The sequence below is a fragment of the Porites lutea genome, chromosome 2, assembly GCF_958299795.1.
Source record: "Porites lutea chromosome 2, jaPorLute2.1, whole genome shotgun sequence".
NCBI classification, from domain to species: Eukaryota; Metazoa; Cnidaria; class Anthozoa; order Scleractinia; family Poritidae; genus Porites; species Porites lutea.
Window position 1 is genome coordinate 37212122 of NC_133202.1, and position 15564 is coordinate 37227685.

General features: G+C 39.7%; 1 protein-coding gene and 1 pseudogene across 1 annotated transcript in view; both read left to right on the forward strand.

Moving 5' to 3' along the window:
- Positions 1 to 15564, forward strand: part of LOC140928529 (uncharacterized) — a 34906-nt gene that overhangs the window by 6542 nt on the left and 12800 nt on the right. Inside the window, exons 3-8 of the mRNA XM_073378283.1 lie at positions 11224 to 11301; positions 11386 to 11453; positions 11884 to 12025; positions 12187 to 12348; positions 12972 to 13049; positions 13128 to 13195. The gene's annotated coding sequence lies outside the window, so the exon portion shown is untranslated. The remainder of the gene's footprint in view (positions 1 to 11223; positions 11302 to 11385; positions 11454 to 11883; positions 12026 to 12186; positions 12349 to 12971; positions 13050 to 13127; positions 13196 to 15564) is intronic.
- LOC140926146 (uncharacterized) lies at positions 2103 to 2956 on the forward strand (annotated as a pseudogene).

Here is a 15564-nt window from a genome sequence, read left to right on the forward strand (position 1 = left end):
TAATACCCTCTGTCTTCTCGTGGGTGAGCTGCAAAAGCTGTAGTTTTGCTTTCAGTTTTCCGATAAGCGTCTCCATTATTCTCACGGTCCCGTCGGAGGTGCCACTTTTGTCGTGAATGCTAACGCAGAAACTTCACGATTTCACAGTTTCAAGGGTTTATTCCAAATAGGAAAAGTTCACTGCAAAAGGTACACACGAAATCTAAACCCAACTGACTAAAAAATTAAGATAACATGCTTAAAGGGGACCTCCGGGATAAAAACGAACTTATTTAGAATAGTAGTCCTATATCTAAACTTTCAGTTTTTAATAAACTTTCTTACCGTACTCCTACCGCTAAGTAAATCTTTTACGTAAAAGCTGCCGGAAAAGCCGTCGTAGTATTCTACCATCTTGGAAAGAATACGAGCCGCGTTACAATGGTCAGCAGTGCGTTGTGACGTAAGAACGTCAATGGTTCGCGGTTGGTTGGCGGAGGGTTCGCGGGAGATTCGCACATGAGAACTACGAGGGTAGAACTTCCTTCTATTTCGTTCCTTTGTATTGCGTCCGTGGCCTCCAGTTCAACCTTTTTTGACGGTTTGTAAGCAAAGGAGAAAATGGTCAGCTGCGTTGTGCCTGACTGCCACAATTACTCAGAAAAGACGGGAGAAGCCGTGAGTTACCACAAGTTCCCGCAAGACCATAGAACGAAGGCATGGCTCGACCGAGTAAGGCGTGTAGATATGCCACCCCTGGAACACAACTATGTTTGCAGCGAACACTTCTTGCCCAGCTGTTTTCGGATGGATTTCCCTGCTGAACTAATGGGCGAAAAGGTTCGAAAAAAATTAAGGGATGACGCTATACCGTCTCTGTTTAAATATGGTCCGGAACCCAAAAAAGCGCGAGACTGTAATTTCACTTTCATTATTTCGACATTACGATAAAAACAGACAATTGAACATTCCAAAAATATTTGTAGAAAATACTGTTAAGTATTGAACTTTATTCCATCAGGCTGTGGAAGAACTTTTAGCTGCTGACTTCCCAGACTGTGACGATGAGTCAAGCTCTTCTTCAGAGGATGTCTTGGAAGACTCTTCAGATCAAGACCAGTTTGATAATAATGAAGAAACAGGCTCCTCAGAACCAAGAGTGTATGACATTGGCATTCAGTGTTGCTGTCAGCCTGTTACCTTAAGAAGTTTAGCAGTTCAAACTGAGGATTCCAAACTAAAAAAGAACAAAGCTAATGTTACCCCCACCCCTATACAAAACGAGCCCTACATGTATGTCCCACCATATGTCGATGCTGTACAATGGAAGGTTTTGAAGGATCACACTTATTCTTTAAGAGCATGTCCCAGTTCAGTGTTTCCTACTTATGATGATAACTTTTTTAGCACCATCCCTTTCACTCCATTGCACAAAGAAGACCCAAGGCTTGAAAATGATGATGACAACATTGATGGTCATGTCAGTTACACAGATGATGAAGTTGATGATGAAGACCTAGATCCCCACTGGAAATTCCCCCCTAAAGGAAAACACTATGGCAATGCTGATGAAGATGATGATGATGACGATGAAAAATCAGAAGATGAGTTCCCAGAAAAACCCGGCAATGAAAAAAATTTGTAGTCTTTAATTCAAATCTAAATAATTTATTTAAAAGATGCCACGAATGCGGTGATGTTGTCATTGAACAGAAGAGGAAAACTGTTGGAAAAAGGTTATCTGTACAGCGTGTGTGCCAGAGTTGGTGTAAAATGACATGGGAGTCACAACCTGTGGTAAAAAGGAAACCTCTAGGAAATTTATTACTGGCAGCATCCATTCTTTTTACAGGTAACTTTGCTGCCATAAGTCGTCTGGCATCATGTTTTAACCTGTAATTTTTCAGCGAAAGTGTCTTTTATGACATCCAGCGTAAATACCTGTTCCCTGTGGTGAATGAGGCATGGGAAGTAGAGAGTCAACTGCAGGTAGATAGACTGACTTCCAAGGAAGTTGTAAATCTCGATGGTGATGGCAGGTGTGACAGCCCTGGCCACTGTGCCAAATATGGCACCTACACTTTAACACACTGGTCCTCCAAGACTTGGAGGAAAAGGGGATCATGATTAACAGGATTGCTACAGACCGCCATGCTTCCATCAGCAGCAGCATGAAGAAGGACTTCCCACACATCAACCACCAGTATGATGTTTGGCATCTCTCCAAGTGGGTGGTCAAAAAACTTACAAATAAAGCCAAACAAAAGGGTTGTGAGGAACTGGCCCCATGGATACAATCCATTTCCAATCACCTTTGGTGGTGTGCGGCAACTGCGATGGGAATGTGCAGCTTCTGCGTGAAAAGTGGAAGTCTCTTTTAGATCACGTAGCCAACAAGCACAAGTGGTCAGGCAACACGCTCTTCCATCAGTGTTGCCACCGATGTATCTCTTCCTCTGAAGCTAAGCAAATTTGTTGGCTTAAGCCAGGCTCACAAGCTCACATAGCTTTAGAGGAAGTGGTACTAAATAAAAAGCTTCTTTAAGATCTGGCTTAACTAACTGACTTCTGTCACACTGGTAAAATTGAGGTGTACCATTCAATGATGCTGAAGTATGCCTCCAAACGCGAGCATTATTCTTACCAGGGCATGGTAGCTAGGACCCAGCTAGCCGCTCTAGACAACAATGCTAACACTGGCCGTCAAGCTGTGATAAAGTCAGGTGAACGGGCAGGTGAGGCACGATACAAGCTTTGCTTCCCAAAAGCAAATAAAAGATGGGTTGTCAAACCAATTAATGAGAAGAAATCATATCAGTTCTTGTCAGACCTACTTTCAGAGGTGCTCAGTCGTGTTGAGCAGGGGAATGCAGCCGCACAGCCACTTCATCCACACCTGCCAAGTAACATTGCCTCAGAACCACCTCCTAGTAAATCAGGTGCAATACGCCAACATCGGTCAAGATTTAATAGATGACTTAACAATAGTGAGCCTTTGACACATTTCCTGGAGGTTTCCTACTTGTAACAGTCAATCACAGTAACACTGAAATTTTTTCCAAACTTGACAATAAGAAACTCAAAAACCCCCATGTCTTTTTACTCCAATTACGTGTAAAAAACTGAAACCCACATGACAAGAACAGTTCATCACTTGTCAGGTTTTTTGACTGCAAATAATGAGGAATAGACCTTTTTAGCTAGTATGTTTTGTTTTCCTTATTCACACCATGTTTTTTATGTTCTCAAGGAGATTTGCATTTTCATAACCTATGTAGACATATGTACATGGATGCATGTGTATAGGACTTTTCAACATATCATAGTGTAAAATGAAAATACATAACCTAAAGGCTTAAAAACTCAGCTGACAAAATGTAAGCAAATTATTTTTAGTACCCTCTTTATAACTGTATATTATGCATCATAAGTGGCTTACAGTTTCTCATTTACACTGGCAGCCTGATGTCAGTTATAAGTCATGCCACTCGTCTGCATATTTAAACCCTGTAAAGACAAACTCCTCCTCAGGCCCAGGTGGAGTATAGAAGTGCCTGATACACATTACAGCCATGAAGGAAGCACAACCCTTATTTCCTCGCCCAGGATTCCCCAGCATTATCGGGCCAATTGTCTGTATGCTATGTGCCTGTAGAGTTTGTCTTCAAAACCATCAAAAGATTCTTTGTATTGTTGCTTATTTTGATACCATGCAGTCTGCAGGACCTATCTATTTATACACACTGGATGGAACCCTGGATGCTGCGTGATGCATGTTGGCTCTTCCTCACATTCACCACTAGTAACTTCTTCATTAAGCTTATTTTTAACCTGCTCTATTTCTTGGCAGCATATGCATGCCTCCACTCTCCCCATAATCTGGCAATTATCACATGAGCACCTAAATCATAAATAGGAAACAAAAACTGAATTGTTGTACTTTTAACATGAGGTACAGGTTAAGAAGCCGAATAAACACCAGCAATTGAGACAACAATTTAAGGTTTCGTAAGATTTAGATGTTACTAACTTTTTTTGTGATATTATATGTAGAAAAAATATGTTGAAGTAAAATATTAATTTTGTTTGAGTTTAAGAAAACTGTTTATACAAGCCAGTAAAGAAAATGAGGACACTGGCAAATTTAGATAGTTAAACATGAAATTCTCTCCTGAAATAGGTTAGGCGGGACCATCGGCCGCCTGTTGACTTGAAGAACCGATGTGTAGTGAAGATCAACATTTACAAAAATACAATTCTTTTTGTTTGCACCCGTGCTAGTGTTAGCTTATATAAAAGAAGGCGAAGAGCCAAGAAAATTGTTCAAAATCCTTCCCTTCTACTTGAAAAGTCCAGCTTCGGGAGGAGGAGGGAATTTATGCTAGGTCTTTAACAGCTTTCACGTTCACAGCACCTAATTCGCAAGACATATTGAAAACTACGAACACTAAGCGATTTGTCGGCCGCTCGATAATGTTTACGTACTCAAGGCTCTCAAAACGAAAAAAACAAAAACGAAACAATTACGAACACGACATCTGGGCCAAAAAACAGTTTATTTCGCACATCGGTAAAAGAATTACAATGAAGCAAACAGCACAGCACATACCAGTCGGAATTTTCCAGTCTTGGATTCAATTCTTCGCTGCCTTCCATGGACTCGTCGCCAGAAAGACTTTCAGCGTTGATATCCCTCTCATCCGTGTTCACCCGCGGTTCAAACTGATACGGCTGGGTAGAAAACGTTTGAGCTCCTTGTTCTTCGTCGGAGAACTCGGATTCTGACCCAGAATTCGACATTATAAGAGTGATAAAGGTAAGAAAAACTCCCAAAGCAGACGATGCAAAATGTTGTACACAACTAGAAGCCGCGTAAATATCGGATTACGCTTGACATTCTGACGTCATAAATGAAAACGCTGACCCATTTCTGAGCAGGCGAACAATTTTCAAGATGGCCGAATGCCATTTGCATTTTTGACTCCGCTTTAGGGTGAAATAGCTTCGTTCTAACGAACAATCACTTAACTTAGTAATCAAAAATTGAAACAACAAATGTAGGCAAATCATTAAGAAGAAGGTCATTTTTCTCCCGGAGTTCCCCTTTAAAAACAAGGTATTGAAATTGATCCCTTAATGATATACATTCCGATCACTACCGCGATAATTAAGTGTCCATCTTAATTGTCACGCAATGTTATGATCTCACACACATATGAAAAACGTGGAGATCTTTCGAGTATGCAACTAATTTGTATGACTAAACAAAGAAAGCAAATATTGCCACCAAAAACAGAAAGGTACGAGGCTAAAATAAACAAATAAATCAAGCAAAAAGTATATACATATAGTAAAATACAATCACACAAAAAGTCATACAAGATATTTGATTTAAAGTCAAGGGATTCTACGTTTTACGCTTCTTATATATTGTTAATGCAATAGATTTTGTGAGAGGGTATTTTTAAAGCGAGACCATTTCCGTACAAAGACGTTTGAGTCGTTATTGTGGAATGCAATCTGCTTTTCAATTTCGGTCGAGTTCATAAGTACCTGTATATACACGTGCAGCTTAGGAAGCTTGTTCCCAAGTCTGCAGGTGTATATGTAATGTCTAGCTATAAGGAGTAGGTGATGAAAGAGAAGGTCTTTTTACGTCGTCAATGAGACCGAAACAGAGAGACAATGAGGGAATGACGTTTTCTAAATCTTTGAAATTTTGAGAGATCCACTCGAACATGCTCTTCCTGAAGTTCTGAGTGCATTTGCAAGTCCAGAATAGATGAACGAGGGTTTCTTTTTGTTCCTCGGAAAAGGAGCAGGAATCTGTTTGTTTGATACCTATTTTGTACAGAAAGTCATTGTGGCTATTTTTCTGTGAAGGAATTCCAAATTGGAAGGCTCTAAGCTTTGACTCTCTTGTACACAGAGATGATAGGCAGTACGTATTTTCCCAGTTTACTATTATACTAAGATTACAATGTATGTCTTTCTCTTCCAACCACTTTCCCTGACTTCTTGATGGTATAGAAGCTTTTCCGTTTATTAGACATCATTAATTTTCTTGGAAACTTTGGTGTGAGACAGAAGGGGAATCAACTGGATCCTTTGGAGTTGGGTCATGATAGGCTGTAGAGTGTACTTTCTTGTAATGTGCTACAGCAGATATCACTTTGTGATATTCGAGATAGTTGGTTTTGATGCTATATTTATCTATGAAGGCGTTATAGCTTAGAAAATTCTGGTCGTTATCTAACAGATCTCTAATCTCCTTTATCCCCGCGCGCTCAACCATGATCTGTAGAAGAATGGACGATTTTCAATTCTAATGTGAGAGTTGTACCATATATATTGGAGGCAAAATCGAGGTTATCGTCTTTGTAATTAAATTTTGTCCAGTACTGTATGATTTATTTTAAGAAAGGGTCCTTGAGGTTGAGCAGCGTAGAATCTTGCTGTTTCAAATTGCTTCGGGACAATAGTTTTCCTCCGTACTTCCCTAAGTAATGGTCAAAAAAAAGCTTCCACTTCCCTTTATTTTCTTCATTTAGATACCCCTGGATCCATTTCATTTCCAAGGATTCATTAAAGCTTTGAATACCTAACATCTTAAGTCCTCCTTTTGCGTAATTATTTATCATTGTCGTCCTTTTGATTTTATCGCCCTTACCGTCCCAAAGGAAATCGTACAATATAGAGTTGATTGTCTTGAGTATGTCAGGAGGTGTTGGAAGAGATGACAATATGTGGACGATTTGTGATACGGCTAGAGTTTTTATGATTGTAATTTTACCCAAGAGGGTCAGTCCCGACCAATTATCTAAGATACTCCTTATTTTCTCAATTTTCTCAATAAAGTTAGAATTAAGAGACCTGTCTTCCAAAGTCGAAAACCACCACCAAGGCGAAGACCTTCTCGTTTGCCCAAGTTATTGGTTTACTTGAAGGGAAAGTGAGATTAGAACTTTTAGAGGCGCCAGTCCAGTGGGCTTCAGTTTTTTCATAGTTGACCTTCAAACCCGATACGGAAGCAAAAGCATCAAGTAAGTACAGAGACCTCAAAAAGGAGGACTTGGAGCCATTCAAAATCATAGTCGTGTCATCTGCATATTGGGATAACTTACACTCAGTATGAAAAATCTTTATTCCACGGACCTCATTATCTTTCCTTACTGTATTACCTAGTATTTCAGCGCATAAAATAAATAAATATGGGAACAGCGGGCATCCCTGTCTCACACCGCGACCTAAGTTGAAAAAGTCCGAAGACCATCCGTTGTTCCGAACACAACTGCTGATATCGGTATAGAATACTTTTACCCAAGTAACCAGAGAGGTTCCAAAATTATAGTACTTCAGAGTTTTTTCTATAAAGGACCATTCAATACTATCGAAGGCTTTTTCGAAGTCGACAAACAGTAGTAGACCAGGTATTTTTTCTGTATTTGTGTAATTAATAACGCTATCAATAAGTCTGATGTTTTCTCCGATGAATCGGCCTTTTAGAAAACCAGTTTGATCGTTGTTAATTATTTTTGGTAGGACCTTTCGTATTCTACTTGTAATGGATTTGGTGACTATTTTGTAATCGCAATTAAGAAGGGTGATAGGCCTCCAGTTTTTTAACAGGTTGGTCGGTTTGTTCTTTTTGGTATGAGAGTAATCAATCCTCTTCTTTGAGTAATCGATAAGAGACCTTTTGTATATGCACAATTTAAGGCATTTAACTGATGCTGATCGATGTCATTCCAAAAGACTTTATAGAATTCGGCTGGGAGGTCGTCACTTCCAGGGCTCTTATTTGATTCCATCGATTTTAAACTTTCTAAACATTCAGAGGCAGTCAGGAAGCCTTCACACTGTTTTTGCTCTTGCTCATTTAGGATAAGAGTATTTCCGTCTGGGAAAAACATATTTTCTTCCTTAGTGTCGGGTTGCGTATTAGCTGACGAATAAAGATTCCGATAGAAGGATTTTGCTTCTTCTAGGATCTCGCTATCTGTATTGACGAAATTATCATTTGCTAATGTGAGGTGTTTGATGGTTTTTTTACTGAAATGTCGTTTTTCCTAAACAAAGAAAATAAATATTGCCACCAGAAACAGAAAGGTACGAGGCTAAAATAAACAAATAAATCAAGCAAAACATTAAAAGTCCGTTGGTTGGGTCCATAAGGAGTCTCAGAAGAACTTACACTGTAGTCTGATACGGGAAGCAGTCGTACGTTCGCGTGACAATGGAATAACAGAAAATTTAGATTAAATGTCTCGATTAAGCCTGTGCACTGGATTGAGGAGGCCTAAGGTCTTCAGGGATATTACTTACTTTGTAAATAACATTGTTGATAATAAGCTTTCTATCGATACCTTTTGCGCTCAAACCTCGCTCCTTTGCTTGGAACATCGCTTTGATTAATACTTTCCTTTCCTGCTGTATCGCTTTTGCGTAATCTTGCGTAATGTATACATCCTTAGCTCTCTCTGAATCTTTCAACCTGTTTCTCGCTCTAAAAACTGCGTCTCTGTCTTCCCTGCTGAGGAAGCGTGCAATAATTGGTCTCGGAAAGCTTTTGGAGGCGTCTTCTGAGCGCGGTTTCCCAACACGATGAACTGCATGGAAGTGGATATCTTCTACATTAATATTCATGTAATTTTCTATTATATCATACACTACATCCATGCAATTTTCGTCATTGCGTTCAGGTACATTCATAAATCGAAGATTCTCGCGTCTAGAATAATTCTCCAAAGCGATAATTTTCTCCTGTTCTTCAAGCAGCCTTGTTTTCAAATTTTCGATTTCAGCTTGTTCGCTGTCAACTTTTTTGAGGTTACTTTGAGCAGGTCTAGTTCTTGGAGATGAGAGTCGAGGCTTTGTTGGCATGTTTTGTTGTAGTCGTTGTGGTTTTTTGTTTCTTCTTGAATGTCGTTGATTGAGTCCCAAGCCGGCTCTAGAGATTTTTCTACGTCTCTCAGGGACTTTTTCACACCATCAAGTTCTTGTTTCATTTCGTGTCTTAAGATTGAAATTTCGGTTGTCAGGTTTCCAAAACGCTCTTGCATTTGGGCATCTAAACGAGAAAGTTTGTCCATAATTTGGTTAAACTGCTCCAGGCTAAGGGCCTCAGATTGTTTGCTGTCTTCCATCACAGTGCTGCTTGAGCGACGATTTCTTTTGGGCGATGGCGTCTGTTGTGAAGATGAGCTTGATGATCTGTTTTCTCGCTCGTTTCTTTTAGACATTTAATAGAGGCTGTCAGGTCTACCGCCAGATTTTGGCATCGATGTTTCATTACCAAGATATTAGAATACAAAAATGACGCAAAAATTCAACGTTAGGCGTACTTCCCGTCCACAAATTTACGCAGCGACAGTGACACGTTTTGCCGCCATGATTGCTCGACCCAATCCCCAATCTTATAAAATACTCACAATCTTGCTTCCTTGGGTTACTTAAGGATCCTTATTATTCATTCAAAATATTTCCCCGATTCTGATTGGCTAAAAACACACGCATAATTCACCATAACAAGTTACTGATGAACAAATTTGGAAGAATTTTGTGTTTAACGAGGAAATGACGAAAAATGCAGCAAAGTGTTGTCGTTTCGAATATGAAGACAGCCCAGTTGTACCCATCGTTTAATTACAAAATAGGTACTACCCTTCAATTAAGTGACCAGTGGATGAAATATGAATTTTAAGCGCTCACTTTTTCGAGTTAATAGGGTGCAGTTCTTTCTGATCTACTCTACTTGAGGGTTATTCTATTTTATTTAATTAAGGGATAAAAATTCTTGATAGAGATGTGATAGTGAATTGTGAGCCTGGAAAATATATTAGAAAGATGATTTTTTTAATTGGTGAAACAGGCGGCTCGGAAGGAAGAATCCCAGTACTTCCTGTGTCACTGATCGTAAAATCATCTTTCTCATATATTCAACAGACTTCAAATTCCCCATCACATCTCTATCATTGAGCATAAGCACATATCAACATTCTAGTCCTAGCAGTATGTAGGTAATTTGTCACTTGAACCTTGCCTTGACTCCCGCTAGTCTCTTATTGCTTAGCCTGCGTAGCAAGCGTTTCCAATCGAGTTAGTGCGCGAAAGTTAGAGCGGAAGCAAAAAAAAAGGTTGAAGGGGGAGGGGAGAAGAGGAAACGCTTGCCCGCAAACCCTACGATTCTGGAAAACGCCCCTTGATATTTCACGGTTCGGTTTATTTGTAAATTGACAGCTCGTCAAAATAGAAACATAACGAACGCATTACCCCTGGATTACCAGATTTGTAAAATTACTTTGTTGTATAATAGAACACGTTACAGGCGATTGCAAGAACTGTAATAAAAAAGATTTACGATAAAAGAAAGTTAAAACTATGAGCGATTGCTGCAGAATTTCTTGTTTTTTATTGTGTGGCTTTATCTCGTCTGAAACCTTGTCGACACGTCAAAAATGATTTGTCCGGAACAATTCACTCCGCCGGGTATAAGTTTTGCAGAGCGGCTGCTCTTCAGCCTGTGTCGAAGAGTTCTCTACAATCGATGCCGCTAAATTTCCAATAAACAAAAAGAATCTTTTCATTTCAAAAAGCTGACAAATCGCTTGTCCATGGCGGCTTTAGCTAGTGTCGAGTACCGCTGAGTACCGATGTTCTGATTTTAATATGTTGATGTTATCTCCAACAAACGGTCCATTTTTGCCAGTCAGATCTGCACGCCGTCATTCTCAATAAATAGGCCTTCCCTAGTCTCCACTGCTCGATCTCCAATTATACTTTGACGACTCTGATCTCATAAACCTTCGCACAAACACGATTCCAATAGATATCAGTCCAAAGCATTTGTAATCTGCGACCACAAATCAGATGAGACCAGATACGTGACACACGAAAACAAAGCATACCTGCTTTGATTGATGTTTCGAAGGCTAAGTAATCAACACTACCCTCACCGCGCCAATCAGAAGCTGCGTTCGTGGGCGAACGCAGTTTTTCAAAATCGTGGGGTTTGCGGGCAAGCGGTTCCTTCGTTCCCCTCCCCCTCCCCCGTCATTCATGTTTTTTTTGCTCTTGTCCCAGCTTTCTAGACGAACGTCGCGAGGAAACGCTTGCTACGCAGGCTACTTATTGCTTAGTGGTAGAGCATCTGGACTAGCAGCCTGAAGGTCATAGCTTCGACTCCTATTGGGCCGTCTGTGTCACTGATTGAAAAGTCATCTTTCTCAAAAAACTCTTTTTCAGAGAATTACCATGATTGTCTGAGTGACGTAGAAGCTGCGACAGCACTACAGCCATCTTATCTCAAGGCGATTATCAGAGGTGAAAAGGAATATCAGTAGAACACCTGAATTTTAAAATTTCCTCCATTTAATCATTTCAAATGAGTCGACTTTTTTTCACTAGGGGCGAACACCTGTTTAAAGTTGAAGAAGTTTGAAGAAGCCATCATCTGGTGCGACAAAGGATTAGACGTATCCTTTCTTTATCCTGTTCAGAGACCTTCTATTTTCTCTTTTGAGATCTTCGTGTGCGCGCACGAAAATAGAAACTGTGAGAGATTTATTAAGCCGTAACGCACTGGATAAATTACTCAAACCAAAAGAAAGGAAAAAAAGTGTGTCTACAGGCTATCTTTTCTTAGAAGAGTAAATACAAATCCCTGACCGCACAAATTATTACTTCCTCTATTTTACTAGATCAATATATCTTAATACAGCTGGTTTAAATATTAAGTGACTTGATGGACGCGCCCTGACGTCTCACAAAAAGAGTATCCATTTATATACACGTACAAAACGGATTACCGAACCATTTCTCCAATTGCTGCTGCTGCTACAAAACTGCCGCCAGCCAAGTTTATGGTATAAGCAGATTATTTTCTATCCCCTTAACTCTTGTAAGATTGACAAGGACAACCACGATCTGTTGGAGATAAAGACTTGTTCTTTCATAGAAGGCGAACACATTTTAACACAGGAAGGTGATAAACCAGCAAAAGAAGAGAGCGATCCACCAACAAACCCAAGACCTCTTGATCGCACATGTAAGTAAAATCCAAACAGGAAGCGTACTTGTAATAACCAGGGTCTTTACTTCAAGTCGATCTACAATTTGCCAGGCATCAAATGTTATGTTTTGTTCTCTGGCTTTGACTAATTCATACTGGCAGAACTCAAAACCGCTCTGTATATATTTTTATTTCAGCAATAGCAGAAACTCACAAAAATGCCGGCAATGATGCATTTAGTAAAGATGATTTTGTCAAGGCTATCAACTCGTACACAGAGGGAATTGAAGTAAAATGCAAGGATGAGGATCTGAATGCCAAATTGTACAACAACAGGGCATCAGCCCATTATCACTTGGGTAAAGTATCATTCATATTAACTCAGCGTATTGCCAACATTGCATTTTGTTCCGTATCCAACATTCCATTGTCTATTCTGCATCCGGGCCCTTTTACGTAACGACACTCCTGGAATCTCAATTCAACTGTCTCTGTTGGCTCTATTGATGTTATCAGGGTGAAGTCTTATGTCCTATTATCATCTCTTGGTTATGCGGACGACCTCGGAAGCCTAAGGGAGAAACAGTGGGGAAGGGGGGTGGGGTCTCTGTAGAGAATTTAGACCTCATCTCGAAGAGCTTAGTTCCTGGTCTCATTTGCGTGTTTATTAACAGCTCAAGTCTGGAGTCCCTGAAAACCGTATGTCCATTTTATGTGCCGTAATAGGTTCAACTCATGCATGCATCTTCCCTTTCCGCCAATGCATACTTCGCTGCATTCGCAAGGAATCTTATAAAATACTCACAATCTTGCTTTCGTGGGTTACTAAACTATTCTTAAATCACATTAAGTGTTTTGCCTTGTCCGATTTGAAAACACCTCGAGCGTAGGCAAGGTACATAGAGTCTATAAAGTAGGCGCTGCCCCCTCAGTTCGAGCGGATTATTCTTTTTAATGTGGGTATAATAAAACTCTTTTCCAGGATATTATCCAGATTGTCTAAGTGACGTAAAAGCTGCGACATCACTACAGCCGTCTTATCTCAAGGCGATTATCAGAGGTGATAATGAATCTCAGTTGAGAACTTGAATTTTTCCTAAAACAATGATTTCAAACGAGTCAATTTTTTTTTCACTAGGAGCGAACACCTGTTTAAAGTTGAAGCAGTTTGAAGGAGCCATCATCTGGTGTGATAAAGGACTTGCCGTATCCTTTCTTTAGCCTGTTCACAGACCCTCTTTTTCTCTTTTCAGATCTTCTAGCGTGCGTACAAAAAATAACTTCCTCGTGGGATTTATTAATTCGTAATGCACTGGACAAATAACTAGTCTGCTAACGTACGTGTGGACAGGCTATCCTTTCTTAGAAGAGTAAATACAAAAACCCTGACCGCATTATTAATACTTTGATTTTTACTAGGTCAACGTTTTTTATTATTATTTTTCATCTTCGTTATCAGTATCCTTTCTTGGATCTGCTGCCAAAGTCTTTAACAGTTCGTTTTTTCTAGGAGGCCCTATGTGGGCCTCTCGGATAACACTATCTAGGTCTTGATAACTGAAGACGGATAACTTCTGCCTGAGGTGTTGATAACTCAGATAACTCAAGACTAAGTAAGAAAATCAGTCTTGCGGGGCAAATTCGTTCCGAAAAAATTCAGAGTTTACAGTTTCAGCAAAAAATTAGTCCAGGACGAGGCTCCGAAGTGGGGGAAAAGGCAAAACACGGGGTAAAATAAGAAAAATATATGTTGGCTAGCAAAGGGAGCCGATGGGTGGGCTGGAGAGGGGGGACGGGCGGCGCCACCGCCACCCTTTCCCTACCCAGACTACCGGTGGGCTCGCCTCGCTCGCCGATTTTTTTCTCTTTTTCCCCCAATGCGGAGCCTGGTCCCAGTTTACGAAAAATGGAAAAGCAGAACAATCAAGAAACCGAGAAAAAAATGCCGTATAAACGGTATATAGAAGCAATCTTGCAATGTTTGCATAGACCTATATGGTCGCCCGTTTTGCATTTATTTAGTAGCATACTCGTTTCTCACTTCGACTCAGATATTTTGCCTGAATTATGAAACTTAGCTGGTACTCATAATTAGGGCCCATTTAAAGAATAACATTGTACAGAATCACACTTTTTCCCAAATTCACGAACAGCAAAGAAACTTGGAATGAAGCCGCCTCAACGATTCCTCCCGGTTGGCGAATCCGCTCTTAGAACCAATCAGATTTCAGGATTTGGGAATTCTTCTCGCTTTTACAAATAACCACCTCGGGTGAATTAAGGAATGGGTCTCTTGAAATTTGTAAGGGGGTGGGCTAGTTTAAAGGGGATTTAACTTTTCGACTTGAAACTTTGCATGCGGTAAATACTTCTTAAAAAATATTTTTATACGTTGTCACTAATGAGCTATCTTAGTCACGTGACTTGTCACGCCCATTTTTTTGCAATTTAGTTCGGTCCAATTTTACGACATTTTGCATTTACTAGCTGTGATTTATTTTGCTTTCTTTCAATGACTATTAACACAAGGTTCATGGAATTAATCGGGCTTTTTCAAAATTATTTGTTTTGCGTGAACTATAACGTTTCCAGTTGAGAGTGGGACTGGGCCGAGGAGAAAACATTTTGATAATTGCATAGGAATAAAATATTTTGCAATTCCCCGTTTAATTTTGACTAATATGCCTTTAAACTTAACACTATGGAAAAATAAACGGGAGCTTCAACAGTCATTTTCATGGTGTAATCTAAAAATACTAAATTTTGCATAATTATGGGCGTGGCTGGTCACGTGACCTTAAGAGGCTCAGTGTGAGGTCCAAAAATGGTTCCAATGTTAAGCACATATGTTTAAGTAAAAATGAAAAGAGATGGCAGACAAAACAAGAAAAAATGATAAAAGCCCAAAATGAAGCGAGGAGCCATGCCTTAAATCACTCGAGACGTGGGGCTCGTTTTTCACTTGTATTCATTCAGTATTTTTAAGGGGTGATTCTTCTTTAAAGCCTTGTTTTTCGTCTATTTCAACCCAAAAAGTGGCTCCATAATTAAAAGTTAGGTATTTTTGGATGATTTCTCGACCGTTTTCAATGAATAAAAATTGGGGATGTTTGAGATTATACAAAATTGGAAAATATTGGATTTGAGGTTTAAAGGTAAGAAGGAAATAATGAGCAGACAAATACCAGATGGTCCACCACCACCACAAGGTGCCCCTGAGCTCATTAGCGGATCAACTTACCTTTTTCTTCCCTTATTTCTTTCATTCCTAAATCAACCCCACTCCCACCAAAAAAAAAACAGCCGGAATTCATATCCATATCATTTACCAAGTCCATTGCATTGTAGGATACTTTCTAAAACCTGGTTATCGAATTTGACAGTCTTTAGATTGACAATGGTAACAAGACGCTCTTAAAAATAAGGAGGATATGCCAAAAGGATGCTACAAAGTCAGACGTTACCACTGTCAAAAAAACGGTTAGTGGTCGATGTACAGAATATTTTGGGCTCACGGGTAACTGTTCAGCCAAGAAAATGTGTTAAGAGCAAATAAATTCGTTTTGAAGTAAGTA